This window comes from Salvia hispanica, chromosome 1, assembly GCF_029641045.1.
Source record: "Salvia hispanica isolate PSC_SH4W2 chromosome 1, Shi_PSC_v1, whole genome shotgun sequence".
Taxonomy (NCBI): Eukaryota; Viridiplantae; Streptophyta; class Magnoliopsida; order Lamiales; family Lamiaceae; genus Salvia; species Salvia hispanica.
In genome coordinates, this window is record NC_142692.1 from 64,556,061 (window position 1) to 64,573,747 (window position 17,687).

Consider the following 17,687-nt stretch of genomic DNA (forward strand, 5'->3'; position numbering starts at 1 on the left):
AAAATGGCACGAGATATTAATCTTACTACAATAGTAGTAGTTCACTGCAGTTTAATGGGGTATATGATAAATTTAAAAAAAAAAAAAAAAAAACTGCTCCATCCATCTGTTTTCTAAATATGAAAATTCTTTTCTTTTTAATTTAATTCTTAAAAATAGAAACCTTTTATTTTTAAAAAAAAATCTCACAATCCACTAATTAACACTAATTCCACTATTTTTTTTTTCTCTTTTCCTTTCTTACTTTACCCATTATTTCTCTTTCTCTCTCTTACTTTACTAATGTTGCATTAAAATTACCTGTGTCGTTTCTAAAATTTATATTTTTAAAAAAGGAACTATAATATAGTGTACTACTATAATATACATTAGTTTTACAATTATGGATGGCTACCAATACCATTGTAATAATAACTAGTACTAATTAAATTTTAGTGCATAGTATTAAATAATTTTACTTAATTTTTAAATACATAACTCAACAAAAATATCATTTCTTAAATATTGTACTAGAAAATAACTAATCACTTTGAGGTAGAACGGATGTAGTTAAATTAATACTGTACTATTGAAGATCTAATGGATAGTATAAATTTACCAAGTGTAAATAAATTACAATTAAGATAATTTCTCATCAAAATGCTAATATTTTTTTCTTCGCATGCATCATGCATGTATAATGTCTTCCATTCTGTGATTTCGATCATTCATAAATTATATGAATTGAAAATGACTACATATGATATGTTTTTTTTCTTCATAAAGTCAATACGATTTTTTATCACAATGTTAACAGTAATATAGATGTTAATATGTTATATGTATAGTGTCATTCATAAAATTTGGTTACTCAAATGACCGAATATATTTTAGACAATAATACCCTTGTTACGAAAAACTTTACTTATAATTCGTTGCGATTCCACACGATAGTGAAAGATGTCGTTATTTTAGCTTTAATTTTTAGTTATAAAAGTATTTTATTTTGAACCAAGTGATTTAGCATTATCATTTATTGTGATAGATACCTAGTTGATAGATTACATTGACACTACATTATGTTAAATATTTTAAGCATATATGAAAAAACCCCTAAAGTTTCTAAATCTATACCATATAAATGGAATTTTATTTTCAAAAGTTGATTTCCTTATTATATTATTATTATTTATATTTAATTTAAATAAATATATGTAATTTGATATTATCATTATGATGAAAGTGTTGTATTCATACAGATTTTGATTAACCCGGCCTATAATATTCTAATGTTGTTTTAAGAATAGTTTAGTGATTTAATATATACAGGAGTAATTTTTATTATAAAATAACTTTTTTTGTATTCTTTTAATATTGTGTTAAAGTTCTCATATTCATAGTTGTGAATTTAAGGTTGACTTCAAGAATTTGAATGGTTATGAAAAGAAGGGGTGAATGATGAAATTTATAAATGTTTTTGGTAAATTTTACAGCAAATTCACAACATCTGTGCACCAACGCTATTATGTCCCTTTCAACAGTTATAGCAAACGATCTTTTAATTTTTAGTTGAGGCCAAAATATTATGGCAAATGTCCATTTCATCAATTATGACAACTAGAAAAGGAAATATACAAACTAAGTGGAGTATTATTGACCGCTGATAGACCAGATAAATTATGACAATCTTTTATTTATAATAAAATATAATACAATTGCTAAATAAATGTTTTTGTGATCTTTCGATTCTTCGGATTATTAAAAATTATTATCTTCAATAACTATCATTAAAAGAGATATCTTCTTTCTATTTCAGGAATTTAATTTGATGGATATCCATTATTAAAGATTACGTGCCCTCCGTCCTAAAGAAGATGATCCTTCCTTGGACGATATGAAATTTTATTTTGAGTGTCAGGTGGAAAGAATAAAATAAGAGTTTAAGAGAGATGTAATAAAATAGAGATAAAGAAATTTTTACTCTTAATAATAAATCATTTTGGGTGTGGGCACTCCAAAAAGGAAAGTGCGTCATCTTCGATCGGACAAAAGGAGTACAGGGTTTCGTTTTATTTTTTATAATCAAAGCATAATGGCTCTAAGGGGGTGGTTGACCCGCCCGCCCGAAAAGCTTAATTACCCTTTCATTTGTAGAAATATATTGTTATTCAATCCATGTTATTAAGGGGAGTATCCTAAATTCCTAATGGCTAATGTAAATTTTGTTAATCCTTAAAATTTGAGATTTTTTATTCAATTCTCAATTAAGACTTTTTTATTTTGTTTACATTTTATATTCATAATACATCTTATTTCATACATATCATAATTTTTTAATTTATTTTATTAGAATTAAAGTTTTACTACGTCAGTTTTACTATTTTTGTAATTTTATTTTTTTGATAATATTATATTTTTAATAGTTTATATTTTACATTTATCATAAAATATGTAATTATTTACATTAATAAATATATTTGTAAGATTATATATTTAAAATTTTTAATGATATCTTAATAGTGCATATAGTATAATATGTTTATGTGGTAACAATATCTTAGAAAATAATAGTAAAATACTCATATACGAATAATAGTTAAATTCTGTTTTTATTAGATAATGACAGAGAAATTTTGGTGCGCATGTTCTTGAGTAAAACCAACCTTAATTTGGAGCCTAAAAATTCTTAAATTCATGCAATTTTTATGAAACGTAAGTATAATCTATAGATGTAGTCGCTCTAAATCACAATGATAGACCTAATTTTTTTCTTACAGCATCCACAGTGCCGGCCAGCCGACCGGCTAGCCGATTCGCGGCACTGGCCGATCGGCTAGCCGAACCATTGCGATCGGCCAGCGGCGAATCGGCTAGAAAATCAGCCTGGGCTAGCCGATTCAGTGGCGCTGGCCGATGCGCTGGCCGCAATTGTGGCGTTCCGATCGGCCAGCGCCTATTTTCGTTTTTTTTTGAAAACCTATGTATACGCACCCCCACGCGCGTACATGTTATTATCGCGCGCAAAAACGGAGGAACGGATGTACCAGGTCTTCCAAGACTGGAAGACCGCGACTGACACCAAAGAGAAGATGTTTCTCCACACGATGCTCGAGAACATGCAAGTGGATTTGAATGCATCGAAGGCATTGGTGGGGGGTTCCGACGTGGGCTCAGATACCCCGGGTGGCAGCGGCGGCGGCAACGGCGAGGACGGCGGCGGCGACGAGGAGTAGGGAGTGGCCGGGCTCGTGTGGAAGCCCTTTTTTTTAAAATCCAAATCATGTATTTTTTTTTAATCTTTGTACTTTTTTTTTAATGAAATGAATTAATTTTCCCGTATATGTCTCGTGCAATTAATTCCGTAATTTAATCGTAATTTTAATTCTGTAAATGTGGCATTTTTTGGAATTATTTTTATTGCGGCTGGCCTATGGCTGGCCTAAATCTGATGTGGCAAGTGTAATTTTAATACTGCTGATGTGGTAGGGAGAGAGAGTGGCTGGCCTATCTGTATTATGGATGCTCTTAGGGTCTAGTTGCAGGAAACGATATAATCACCGCTTGGTCTGCAGAAATTTGTTTCGAATAATAAACAAAACGTCACATGAAGTCATTTTTGAGATTTTTAAAGTTTGATTTATAAAAGTACAAATTTACCCCAAATTGATATAAAAGAGAAATCTCATTCTCCTAGTTCGTTAACTCATATCCTCTGTCCCACAAAAGATGTCACACTTTCCTTTTTAGTTTGTCTTACAAAATATGTCACATTTCCTTTTTTGGAAAAAATATTCTCTCACATAAATATTATAATTATATTTTTCCTCTTCATTTAACACACAAAACAAAACCTTCTAAAATCCCGTGTCGTCCCACAAGTGTGACATTTTTTGTGGGACGGAGGGAGTACCATTCTATATTGATTATTTCTTGACCAAAATAATATTCTAGATCCACCACTGATTGGACAACAAAAACACCTATTTGTATCCGAAGAAAAACATAACCTTGTCAACACGAACATTATAGAAAGACGACATGAATTAAACTAGGCTGAAAAGATAAAATGAGCCCCATAGGATACAAATTTGTTTTGAAAAAGCAAGTGAAGAAATGGGGGAATATTCCGGCGGCGGTGGAGCACGATGCACATTGGGCAGTGGCCCCCCTTGGCCTTGGGTGGTGAGAATACTTTTGACAGCAATGCTTACTGTTATTACTGTCGTCTCTGAATTTGGTGGGGTTTTAATGGATCATTCTACCCATTTTCATTATTCTTTTCTTTTTTTAGTTACTAATACTATAATACTCCCAATATCATTAACTGATTTTAAACGAGTAAATCACTCATGCACTTTCGTTGCATTTTTTTTCGAGAAAGGAACACTACTTGTACATGAAGAAATTAAGCGCGAAAAAGCAAATTAATTACATGCAAGAAGATAACATTATGGGGAATAAATACAACCTCATTCTTCTAATTTATGATCTTAATTTTTAATATATTTTGAAAATACTGAACTTTATAAATTTGTTCGTTTTGTCATGCGTCCAAAAGTTTGGCAATATATCTCACTAGCTAATTAAAGTCACATGTAAAACATGTTTCTCGAGCTTGGATGTCGAAAGAACGAAACTGTGACTTTTTTCGGCGTTATTAGTTTGAACTACATCACTGGCTGTGTGTAATGGACAACAATTATCAAGCAATATTGCTATATATAGGATGTGATCATATGATAATGTGATCATATGATAACTCATATTTATGGTGATAACCTATTATTCTATCGACGAAATATATCATTTTATAGAACAGAATATCATTTTATGGATTAAAAGTATCATTTTATAGTATAAAATCATTTTTAGTAAAAATGATATTTTTGACCCATAAAATAATAGGTTATTAGGTTATCACCATAAATATGATTATCATTCTAACGCACCCCTATATATATATATATATATATATATATATATATATATATATATATATATATAGGGGTGTACTAGTATAACAACTAATTTTAAAGTTACAACGTACATCCAACCACGTGCTGCCACATGGCACGAAAAATGCAATATTGTACACAGAAAAATGCAATACGCATTTGTAGAAGCTATAAATGAATTTCGGCAGATTGCATTTTTGTTATATGCAGATTGCATTTTTTATTGTTAAGTTTTGCATTTTAGATATTGACTGTTTAAATTGCATTTTATATATAGACGGATTGCATTTTTATATGTGAAAATGCAAAACTTAACAATAAAAAATGCAATTTATGTGAAAATGCAAAACTCAACACTATAAAATGCAATTTACATACAACAAAAATGCAATCTGCGAAAATGCATGTACAACTAGATTGCATTTTTGTGTTTAAAATATTGCATGTTTTGTGCCACATGGCAGCACCAGATTGGATGTACGTTGTGACTCTAATTAAGGGGGCACCCTAGTGCTCCCCTATATATATATATATATATATTAATCATAACGGTTTTCCCACCAAAAAATTAATTAAATTTTAGAATATATATTACTATCATAAAGATTCCTAGTGTCTAATGATACTACTATCTATATATGCAAATTACTTTTTGACCTAATCATCAAGAGCATCTAGTTATATCTTCAGAATTTTAGCTATTTCAAATCATAGGGCAATTTTATTGGCCCGTTTTTCAATGGAGATCAAGCTTCAATAGTCAATAAATTTTCTTGCAACCTTTAGTGTAGATCCGAAAGTTATTAACACAAATCAGGTTATGTTTTTTTGTCATGGGAACATTGGACTAAATGACCAATGATTTGATTTATGATAAATTTTAAATCGGCACATAATTGAAACATCCTTTATTCGTGTTGTTACATTGTCCCAATTTAAATAATAGATTCATATAACGACTCTTAATTTGTGGGATACAAGCGAGCGTTATTAATTTTCAGTTTTTCACATATGAAAAACCTCTCCCACTATACATAATAGACAATAACATACTCACTATTGTGGAGTATTTTTTAAATTAGTACAATAAAATTCCTAGTATTGATAAACTTGGGATCAGGAAATGCTATTGTATCTAGTGTCTACAAATATAATGGTAACTTTATTACACATTTTACGACATCAGAATTCAGAATCAATATCCAGACAAAAGAAAACACCAAAAGCAACAACAACTATTCGCGACATTTTGTTATAATTGGAGAACTTAGCACCGGAACTTTCATTGTAAATAGAGAAGTTAGAAATGAAATATATAATTATATATAATTAAATTTCAAGAAAAAAAGCACAAATAATGGATTCATTGCAAAATTTAAGATCTAATTACAATTATAAAATTGATGGGTTTTGGTTAATCAAAAGATTACTAGTACTTAATTAATCATCTTATAAGAGTGACTATTTTTGTCTGCTAAAGTCAGGATTAAGGATACCATAGAGAATTTACTTATTAATCACCAAAGGTTTTTACACTGAGAATTATTTTTTGGGAAAAATTGTGCCTAGCTATACCTCACTTATATTTACATATAATTATAGAAAAATGAAATAGAATAAGTCGCCAAGCAACATACATAGTAAAAGTGAAATTTAAAAGCTGCCAATTTTGTGCAAATTTGATGGTGTAGGGAATCCGAGGTCCATTGTCTAGATTGGTGAGGAACATCAATTATTTGTCATGATATTTACATATACATATTTTTATGGAGATGGGATGCACCTAAATCTAGCATGACAATATTGACTCTCCCACTCTATTAAGGTTCTTGCCTGCCTCAAAATCTACTCTTTTTACTTACCACATTAATTAATAATTAATTTAATTAGTTAATATACACCAATATTGTGTTTCCCCTTTCCAACCCAACATCATAAACGCAACACCATTGATTGACTTTTGTTTCAATTTTTCCTTTTACCTTTCTCTCCTTCGTAATCATTCAGCACATCACTTTTGTCAAATGATGCATGCTTAATTAAGCAAGGCCCACTCCTTGTGTAGCTACATAATGTGGTGTAGCAATTTAATTGGTTGCTTAATCATTTTGATATCTTTATATGCTAGATGATGATAAGTGAAAATCAAGATTTGTCTAAACAAACTTGTGCTTGATTATGCATGGCATCCGAGATTAAATGTTCAATTCTTTAATTTAATAATTGGAATAGGTATAGTATACCCTAATGTACGAATGATTAGAAACTCAATATTTGTAAATCAATTCCCATCTCGATCAATAACTTGAACTTTTCTAGGGTTTGATTTTTTAGGTCTTCACTTCATTAAATAATGGTAGTTCTCTACATGAGAAACTATATTGTACTATACTATAATACTCCATTCGTCTCACAATAATATACACTCTTTCCTTTTTAGCTCATCCCGCAAAAAAATTCACTTTTTAAATCTGAAAACTCTTTTCTCTCTAATAAGGTGAGTCTCATTCCCCACTAACAATACTTTAATTACTTTTCCTCTTTATTTCTCTCTTTATTAATTGTGCATTAAAACGCATGTGTATATTCTTGTAGGACGGTGGGAGTATACTAGTACTATACTATAGTACTATACTACACTACAATTAGGGTTGGACGAAGAAAATAATATTGATGGAAGATATGATTTTAATTTTGTTTAAAAGTATTTCTGGATTATTCATATTATTGATAATTTATATAAAAATTTGGACAAAATGTAAGATCTTATAGAAGAAAAACACTAAAAATTAGTTTTAGTAATAACTTTAGCCCCTTGTGAGCACCATTTTTGGTCCATGACTACACTACGCTACACTACACTACACTACACTACTATACTTTACTATACTATACTATACTATACTATGAGAAATACAGATGGAGATAGAGATAGAGATAGAGATAGAGAGTGGAGACGCAAAGCTAGTTAGATATCCACATATAGAGGTTGAGGTGGTATGCCCACACATAACATAGTTGATAATTCTGTCGCCTTTAAGTACCACACGCTTCATCATTAACCAAGTCAACCTCATACTACTACACATCAACATTATCTACTTTGATTTTACTTCTTCAAATTGAATCTAAAAAGGAAACTTTTTGCGTTTTTGATCCATCTTTAATAATTCTTTGCTAATTAGTTAGCATCCACTAACTAGCTTAGCTACTCTTTTTCACAACCCAAATCTCGTTACTTATTCCCTGTCCCGCTTTTTACTTCAAATCATGGATATTTTTATTTTCTCCTATATATTTACGCGATTTATCATGGTCAGTACTGTTTACATGATATTAATTCAATTTGCAGGTTACAATAACGGTTTTAAACCCTTGTCCAACAACATTTTTGTTGTATTCATATTGGGTCCAAGGACCACCAAAAATCATTCACCTATGCGTTTTACCAATTAATTCTTGTGAATCTTAATTTCTTAAGGTTCTTTCTACTGTATTATGTTTTGTCCCATTAATATTCTTGGATTCCACACTTTCTTTTGTAATATAATTTTCTTTATCTTAACGTGATATGCTTCTTTTATAACGGCAAAAATAATTACGAGTCCAATCAATGCCTTCACAAATATGAACATATCAAAATCTCAATATCACCATTGTAATCTAGACACGCACCTACCCACCAACAAAATAAAACAAACAATTAAGATACTGACATAAGCAAATTATTCAGTCCTGTGGTTGTTGGGGTTGAAGACAAAGGTACATTTGTAATTTGCAATGCCAATTAAATCACTTTTGCTTTAATTTCTCTTTTTGAATTTATCGGCTAAACTTTCTTTTATCTTAAAAATATAGTACTCCCTCCGTCCCCCATGATTTGTCACCATTTGATCCGGCACGAGTTTTAAAAAATGTAATAGAAAATGAGTTGAAAAGGTTGGTGGCATGTGAGTCCTACTTTTATATATTAATTTTATAATAAAATGTGAGTGAGAATGAGTTAGTGGAATATGAGATCCACTATAAAAAATAATAAAAGTAAAAGGTGATAAATTTTTAGAGAAGGGCAAAAAAGGAAATAAATGATAAATTTTCAGGGACGGAAGGGAGGGAGTACAAATCATATGATTAGTACCAGTATATGTTTATTTCATATTCAATCTTGAACAGCATATAAAATGTACTCCTAATTGTTTTAGTAGTTGGCAATTCTTGCTCTCGACAATGTTCTTTTTTTCAGTTGAAGTGCATGTAGTCCTCAAATTTATATAAAACACACGTATATGCATACAACTTAGGGTATATTATATTGCTACCTTTTTAAATTGCTTACTTTGCTAACTCATTAACGCATTATATTAAAAATGTCATCAAAATTATATTTTGACATTTTAATATTATTGTGTTTATATTTTTATACACTGCGTTGATGAGTTAACATAGTTAGCAATTTAAGAAAGCTAGCAATTGATCACACCCATATACATATATATACATTGTAAGACCATCTCCAAGGATACTCTAAAGCCTAAAATGAGATAGATATTTAGTCCCAATAGTACTCAAAAACAATCACATTTTTTATTTTTGAGAAAAAAATACCTATCTTTTGGTTTAGACTAAACCAAAACTTAAAAGTTTTTCAAATTTTGTGAGTAAAAAAGGCATAATATAGAGAATATTCTTTTAAGTTTGAGTTTAGTGTAAATGGTTAGAATAAAATCATATTTGGTGTGCCATTTACATTAAAATGAGTTTGAGTTTAGTGTAAATGATTGGAGATGCTCTAATAAAAGAAGGATTGAATGAAAATAAAAAGTTCGGTTGAAAAAATTGCTTGAAAGAGATTTATGGATGAAGCAATTATTAAATAATCCAAAGCCTCAGTCCACCAGAAACAAGGATCGCAATAACTGAAATAAAACTTAGAACAAACAAATACTCAACATAAAATAACAAATAACTCAATTACTTTCAAAACATAATATCCATCGAAAATTAGTTTCCTATAGGCAAGGATACTAAAAAACAACATTATAAATAAGATATAATCAATTGATAACTTAAAATATGAATAACCTAATTTTAGGATCTGGTGGCCCATATTTGACCATATAATTTTAAAAATATTTTTTTCATGTATAGTAAAGCGATCGACTCCGTAGACGCGTGTGAAATCTGCTGATGGAGACTAGTATATAGGGATTCCGAAATTCGTTGGTTGGCCCGAATAATCCGGTAAATTAGCGGGTTAGGTGTCACGACCGTATTTTGCTAAGGATAGCGAAAGCGGGTAAACCGCGACTAATGAGAGGGATTTAAGAAGCGGGGAAAGAAAAGGGCTAGAACTTGAGAATTTGCACAAAGGCCAAGTCAATTGATATCATAGAAGTCAAGTATTTCATTACATGGTCTTGAAAATAGAATAAACATATTCTCAAATAAATCCGAGTTGATGGTGAGATTCTACAATTCTCACTTCACAAAAGCACAGCGGAATAAGTCCTTACTAAACGACTTCGTGTACGAAGACACGAATCGTTGGAAGATCCACTTGATTATTTAATTGCATCGACTCCGATCATCATTCCATCCTCTTGACGTTCAACCTGCACATTTATAAATACATGCAGGGCTGAGTACAGGAGTACTCAGTGGACACGGGCCGAAAAGCAAAACATACAATATATAATTGTCAAGCCATCACAGTAACACACGGGGGTTTTTCTTAAAAGGCCCGAGCTTACTAAGTTCTTTTGTGAGCTAAAGTTCGACTGCAGACTAAGTTCATTCATCATTTATCATCCCATTCATTCAGCATTCCATTCCATTCCATTCTAGTCAAGTGCCGGGGAGATGGTAGTCTCCCACAGTCACCCATCATTCCATTCGAGTCAAGTGCCGGGGAGATGATAGTCTCCCACAGTCACCCATCATTCCATTCCAGTCAAGTGCCGGGGAGATGGTAGTCTCCCACAGTCACCCATCATTCCATTGCAGTCAAGTGCTCGGGAGATGGTAGTCTCCCACAGTCACCCATCATTCCGTCCATTCCATTCCATTCTATTCAATTCAATTCATCAAAACAAACATTTATGTCATGACAACAATTTGAAAAGAATCATAGCTCCATTTTGAGAAAAGATGATTTTTCATAATTTCGCAAGTATTTGATTTATACCCACACTAATGTGCTGGATATTAAAAGAAAGCCCACCTGATATGCTTATTCTTCAATTCAATTGTCACGACCGCACTTTCTAAGGATAGAAAGCCCGGTTGATCGCGACTAGGGGAGGATGAAAGAAGCGGGGAAGAAAGGGGGAAACTGTGGCACGACTGAACATGAACTGAAATAACTTGGAATATATGTATAAATCAGAGTGCATAATACAAGGAGTGTAAACTCGACTTTTACATTGCAGCGGAAGAGTAAAGAGCAGATGACATCGTGTATGGAGACACGACGCATCCAAGTACTATTCTATCGAAGGATCTTCATTTGTCTATGCTCAACACCGCCCGCCGTCATCGCTGCCCAACCTGCACATTTTTAAAACATATGCAGGGCTGAGTACTTGGTGTACTCAGTGGACACGTGCCGAAATATTTTTTTACTGAAAAGGAACTAGTTTTGTCAAGCCACTACTGCTCGGGGTTTTTATCTTAAAGGCCCGAGGACACTATAAGCATTTTCTAAGTAAAATCTGTGACTGCAGTCTATTTTTCCTGGAACTAAGGCCATATCTGAAACTGTGTGAACTGGGTATGTATGAGCTTACCCCACTTACAGACCCAGATTCGCTTAAACTGAACTGGTCTATTAGGGCCCTTGCTAGACAAACAGATAGACAAAGTTCAAAACAAAACTTGGCAAGACAAAACACGCTGATAACTTGAATAACAGAAAGCGCATTCATAATGAGAATGTAAATAACTGAACTGCAAAACATACTGGGAACGTAAACAACTCAAAGCATATCATACAAAGCTCACGTAGTATCATTTCACAATAACACTTTTCATAAAAGTTGTACTTTAAACTTAAAGGCATCATTCGTATCTTAAATAGAAAGCCCACAATCATAGTGTAGGTTAGAAAAGCCCACCTTGTTCGCTTAATTTCCTTTACTTGAATTTCTTGCTCTGATCTTAACTTGCGGAGATAGTCCTTTGTGAAAAACATAACATAACAACATACTAATTAGACTCGAGACAAAATCTCATATTTATAGGAATGCATGCCCTAATTAATTTCTTTTATTCTTTGCTTACTACTTGGAAAATTTTAGAACTTGCATATTAATTAAATTTGGAAATTTAATTAATGGCACTTCTTTATTAAACTTAATTATTTACGTGGCTCGAGAACGTCGTCTCTCTTTCCTCCCATTTCCTTAGTGGCCGCCCAAGGCGTCGCGGGGCGACGCCGGTCGACTTTCGCGTCTCCCACTTTACTACTTTATTTTCCCGGAATCTAAATAAATTATTCGGAATTTAATTAATTAAGCTCCAACTCAATCCTTAAATAAATTCCAACTTCTCATAAATAATTCTCGACTCAAACTATTTAGACATATAATTGGTGTATTTTTCTTCACAATTAATCGGCCCTCTTAATTAATTCATCTATAAACCCAACTAATTAAATTAGGCAACCCATTCCTTGTTATTTAACTGGCCCAGAACCATAACCCACTCCTTAAATAATACTTGGGCCCAACATTATAGCCTCTAGGCCCAAATCTAATTAATTTAATAGAAGGCCCAAATTATACTCCTTCATCTATCGGTCTCTTTCTCTCTTCTACAACAACTCAAAATTAGAAAATCCCCAATTTGGAGGCAACACAGCGGCGTCTCTCCCTCACGCCCCACTCTTCTCCGGCGAAATCGCCGTCTCTCTGCGTCACCGGAGTGTCGCCCGCTTCGCCTCCCTTCTCCAATTCGTACACATTCCCCAAATTCGTCCAGTTTCAAAAATCCCTAAATTGAAGAAGCGAGCACCGCTTACTCCCTCCTCTCGTTTCGTTCTTTGCCGGCGAAATCGCCGACAGGGGAAAGGCGTCGCCTTTCTCTCTTCCTCCGGCGTTCTCTGGTGACTCACGCCCGTCGGGGCTCCAGCCCTCTCTCGGCTCCCTCCGACGAGTTCTCCATCGCCGTCATTCGCCGCTCGCCGCTGCCCTCTTCGCGAGGCAGTCACACCGATGCCGGCGACCCGCGTCGGCTGCCTCCGTCGTTGCTCGACCACCGCCGGACAGCTTCTCTCTCTAAAGCTAAGTTCTTTTAACCCCCTTCATTACTAAGCATTTTGTTGGGACTTGGGCAGTGGCTATGTGATTTTTAAAGCATCTACTTGTTATGCACACCTATGTTTTGATCAAGCTTGGTTTCAAAGGTGTTTTAATCTATATGGTATATGTCCCATAGTTGCTACTGTTATGAGGTTCCTATAGCCATGCTTCTATGTTCTTGAGCCGACTATGATGTCCGTAATAATGCAGAGAGGGTGCTAGTCTATTACTGTTCAACTAAATCTTAGCATACTGAAATGTTTTCTCTAAGATGATTCATGCTTTCCTATTCTAACTTTGAGATGCATGAAGATAGAAGGACGAGAGTGTGGATACCTGATTTCCTTTCTTGGGGTGGCTGTTGGATTTGGTTGAAGCTGGAGTTGCAAGGCAGCTCATTTTACCTAACACTCTCTCTTGGTTATGGTGGTGAAAAGGATTTTGTATCACTAAGGAAACGATTAGAGCTGTGCACCTATATATATATACTAAATTCTGGAGTTGGTTGGGATTTGGTCAAGGGGTGTGTGCAGAGAGCAAATCTGCTCTATTGGCTTCTTGCTAAGTCTGTTGGGAGCAGATTTTGTGCAGGTGGGGATCAACTATTTTGAGCTAGGAGTTGACTCCCCTTTTCAAGCCTTCTTTAGGCATATCAAGCTCATTTTGGGTAAGTACTGCATAACATTAAGGGGCTGTCCCCTAACTGATTTTGTTTGATGTGTAGGACACACTGAAGCTGTCGGTGCAAGAGGGGCTGAGGTTGGAGCTAAAAATATTTCACAGGTAGGAGGTTTGTCATATTTGTTTTATTTTTGCTGGTCCTCCTTGGTATTAAATGTCTTTGTTTGTTCACTGCAGGAAGTGGGAAGGGGATAGGTGGGCATCAAGTGGCTGATTCTCTAGCTATTGGGCCAAGCATAAAAGAATTTGGGCTCAAGAGAAAAAATAGACATAGCCCAATACTTGTATTTTATATCATTGTGGACTTGATTGTTTATTTGGACTTCAATTCTTTTGTACTTAAACGAAATTCGAAAATTTCTCTTGATCGATCTTAAATGTCCAAATTCTCCTTTGATCGTCTTAACGATCATCTTGTTAAAAAAAATTTTGTCTAGCCATTCGGCGTTCCTTTTAGAAGAGCTTAAAAGATGTCCAAAAGTCGGGGTGTTACATCAATTATTCGCTTTGACATCACTTGCCTTGAGCAATTTATCCTCACTTGGTGAATCCTCGGTTTATGCGGCTGTTCCTCCGCGTTGCCGCTGCCTCTCCTCGCCCTCCTCTCTACTCCTCGCTGAAATGCTTATGTTTGTGAAATTTGGAGTGTCAAAGTGGTAGAGGAAAAGGGAGGTGAGAAGGCAGTTTATATAGGCCTCAACTTGGTCTCTTGTGTTGGAAACTTTGGGGCAAAGCCTCCTATTTTTGGCTGCCAGCTCCATCTCTTTCTTGGCATCATGCTTCTTTACTTAATTGTGCACGTCTTGGGGGCAAAGAGACTCCTATTTTGGGGCTGCCAGCTCTATCTCTTTTTCGGCCTTGGTATAATGTTTCTTTACTTAATTTGTGAAAGTCAAGGTATCTTTGATGAGATCATGGCCCTTGTTACTTTGTTTTTCTCCTCCACTCTGGCAGGATGATGATGCAATGCATAATCTAATACAACTTGGCATTTTACCATTTTGATGAAGCTCCAAGGCTCTACTTTTTGTTGATCCATTTCTAATACCCTTTTGGTGTATCACCTTTGCAGGATCCTTGGTGTAACCTGGTTGTCCCTTTGGAGCTTTGTGGGGGTGGAAACGAGGCGGAGAGAGGAAAAGAAGGATGTAATCTTTTGTGTAGTTAGGAAGGGTAGAGTAGCTTGGGATGTGTTGTCCCTTCCATTCACATATTACAACTTGTATAGCATGTTCTATTTGTATCTCCATCATTCTTGAAATAATACTCCTTGAATCCTATTTTCTCCAAGCAAGCCATTCTCTAATATTTTTCTTTTGCATCCAATATTCTTGCTCTTCACAAGTACTTTAATGCTAACTTAATAAGAGCACCACTTGTAATTTATTCTTGCACTTCATTCCCAAAATAAAATACTTAGTATTTAAAGGTTGAGATCACACGATATTCCAAAAATTACCAATCCACGCGGCTTCTAAAAGAAATTAATTATGCTACTAAATCTGATTTATCTCGATAAAAGCGAACAAAAATTCGGGGTGTCACATTAGGGCTGTAATTTTGTAACCCGAATACAAAACGGGTTAAACGGGTTGGTCCAAACAGATTGCAACTTTTAAATTAAAAAATATTACTCCATCTGTCCCTTATAATTTGTCACCATTTGATCTGACACGGTTTTTAAAAAATGTACTAATAGAAAGTGAGTTTAAGAAGTTGATGGCACGTGGGTCCTACATTTATATACTCCCTCCGTCCCGGAGTATTAGACTCACTTCTTTTGGGCACATGATTTAAGGAATTGATATTTAAATAGTTAGAGTGGAGAGAGTAAAGTATGAGAGAGGGAAAAAGTAGGGGAGAGAAGAGAGAAAAAAGTAGGTGGAGAATAGAATAAGATAGATGCTTTTTGCTAAAAAAGGAAATGAGTCTAATATGTTGGGTCCAAAAAGGAAAGTTGGTCTAATACCTTGGGACGGAGGGAGTATTAGTTTAATAATAAAATGTGAGTGAGAATGAGTTAGTGGAATGTGAGATCTACTATAAAAAATGGTAAAAGTGAAATGTGGCAAATTTTTAGGGACATGGGAAATGGAAATAAGTGGCAAATTTTCAGGGACGGAGGAGTAAGTTTTAGGGGTTTTTTGTATTTTTGAATTTCAAGTGTCACATACTCACAATTATTACATTCTACACTTTTCCACTTGACCCCACACTATTAACTTTCAAGTTCCACCTCGACTCATTATTCCATCGTCTCATTATCTGTCCTACCACCACCAACGCCAATCAAGATAAAGTTAAGAATTAATCCATTAAAAATCTCAATATATTTATCATTTTAATAATGATTCATGTAAGATATGATTTTTAATTTCCACGGAGAATTAATTATGAACAATCCAAAATAATTCACGGACACAAGCTTTAATTCAAATTGATTGATTTAATTTTGAATTATCTTTGTTTATGTTAATCGAGATGAAAGTCTTCTCCCAACTATTATTAAAGAAAATTATGAAAATTTGAAGATTTTATATGATTCTAAAACTAAGAAGAAGAAAAATATTTGAAATTTAAAATCAATTAGAGAAAAATTTTGATACATGAAATTATTTTCGAAAGTTTTTAGGCCTGAGTGGCCCAATGGGTTAGGGTTAGGATTGAAAATTTATGACACGAAAACTTCATAACGTGAATAGCCACCATCCAAATAGCCCGGCAAATCGAGTGGGTTGGCCTGAACTCGATCAAGTTAGCCTAATTGATATCCCTACTAGTACATCCCACAAAATTAAATAAACAACTAAGTTACTTAAAAAAAATTAATTTTTTTGCAAATTGTAAGATCACGGGTCATTTTGTTTGGAGTCATTTAATTTTTAAAAAACTTACTCCCTCCGTCAAAAAAAACAGACAAGTTTACTATTTTGGGCACTCCACCAAAATAAGACCAATTTCTAAATATGAATAATTTTAAACATTTAAATATTATTAATGTGGAGCCCACATGTATGTTCAATAGTTGGTGTTTTTAAAATTTTTAATCACTTGTCCCGGTGATTAAGGAAAGTTCATATTTTGCTAGGACAGACTAAAATGAATATAACGCATATTTTGATGGGATGGATGGCATATGTTTTATCAACCTAAGATTTTATGAGCGATTGAGGTATGACCCAATAGCTATATTAAAGAGAAAAAAGTCCATGAAATATAAGCCCAAATAAGACCACAAATTTAATTTTAGCACAACAAAAACGCTCTATGACCCAATAGCTAAATTATCTCATTTATCATTATTTTTCTACCATTTATTTTAGTGATTTTTTACAGCACAACATATACTTTATTTACAACCTACATTCTATTTTCGTATGGGTAAGACATTATAATTCCCACACACGTCAAATTTCAAAACTACTCAAATTATCAAAACTACCCTAGTATTGTAGTGATTGTCATGACAATCATCTTACAGTAAAAAAATCATGAATTTAGATCAAACCATGATTTTAAGGAGAATTTTGAGGTGAATTGTAATCCATATTTGACAAGAGAGACAACAGAGAAAGTTGACCCAAAAACCTAAAATTGGTTTCGACATAGTAAAAACAATTTCCCATAAGTACAACAAAAATCCACTGCATAAAATTGTGACACTCAATTTAACTTAAGTAACTAATTTCCTAGTGAAATTATTTGGTGACTGCAATTTGCAATTTGTAAACTCTCTTTGCAAAGGATTTTACTTATCTAATTTTTACCTTCAAAT

General features: G+C 33.5%; 2 long non-coding RNA genes across 2 annotated transcripts; one reads left to right on the plus strand and one right to left on the minus strand.

The window, feature by feature from the left end:
* Positions 1–10,293: 10,293 nt before the first annotated feature.
* LOC125224063 (uncharacterized) lies at positions 10,294–13,706 on the minus strand. The gene is made up of 3 exons (XR_007176821.2): positions 13,568–13,706; positions 12,047–12,108; positions 10,294–10,546 (listed from the first exon to the last, which is right to left on the minus strand). It is a non-coding gene; the product is annotated as an uncharacterized LOC125224063 (long non-coding RNA).
* A 168-nt stretch (positions 13,707–13,874) lies between these two features.
* LOC125224062 (uncharacterized) lies at positions 13,875–15,168 on the plus strand. The gene is made up of 3 exons (XR_007176819.2): positions 13,875–14,014; positions 14,090–14,584; positions 14,985–15,168. It is a non-coding gene; the product is annotated as an uncharacterized LOC125224062 (long non-coding RNA).
* The last annotated feature ends 2,519 nt before the right edge of the window (positions 15,169–17,687 follow it).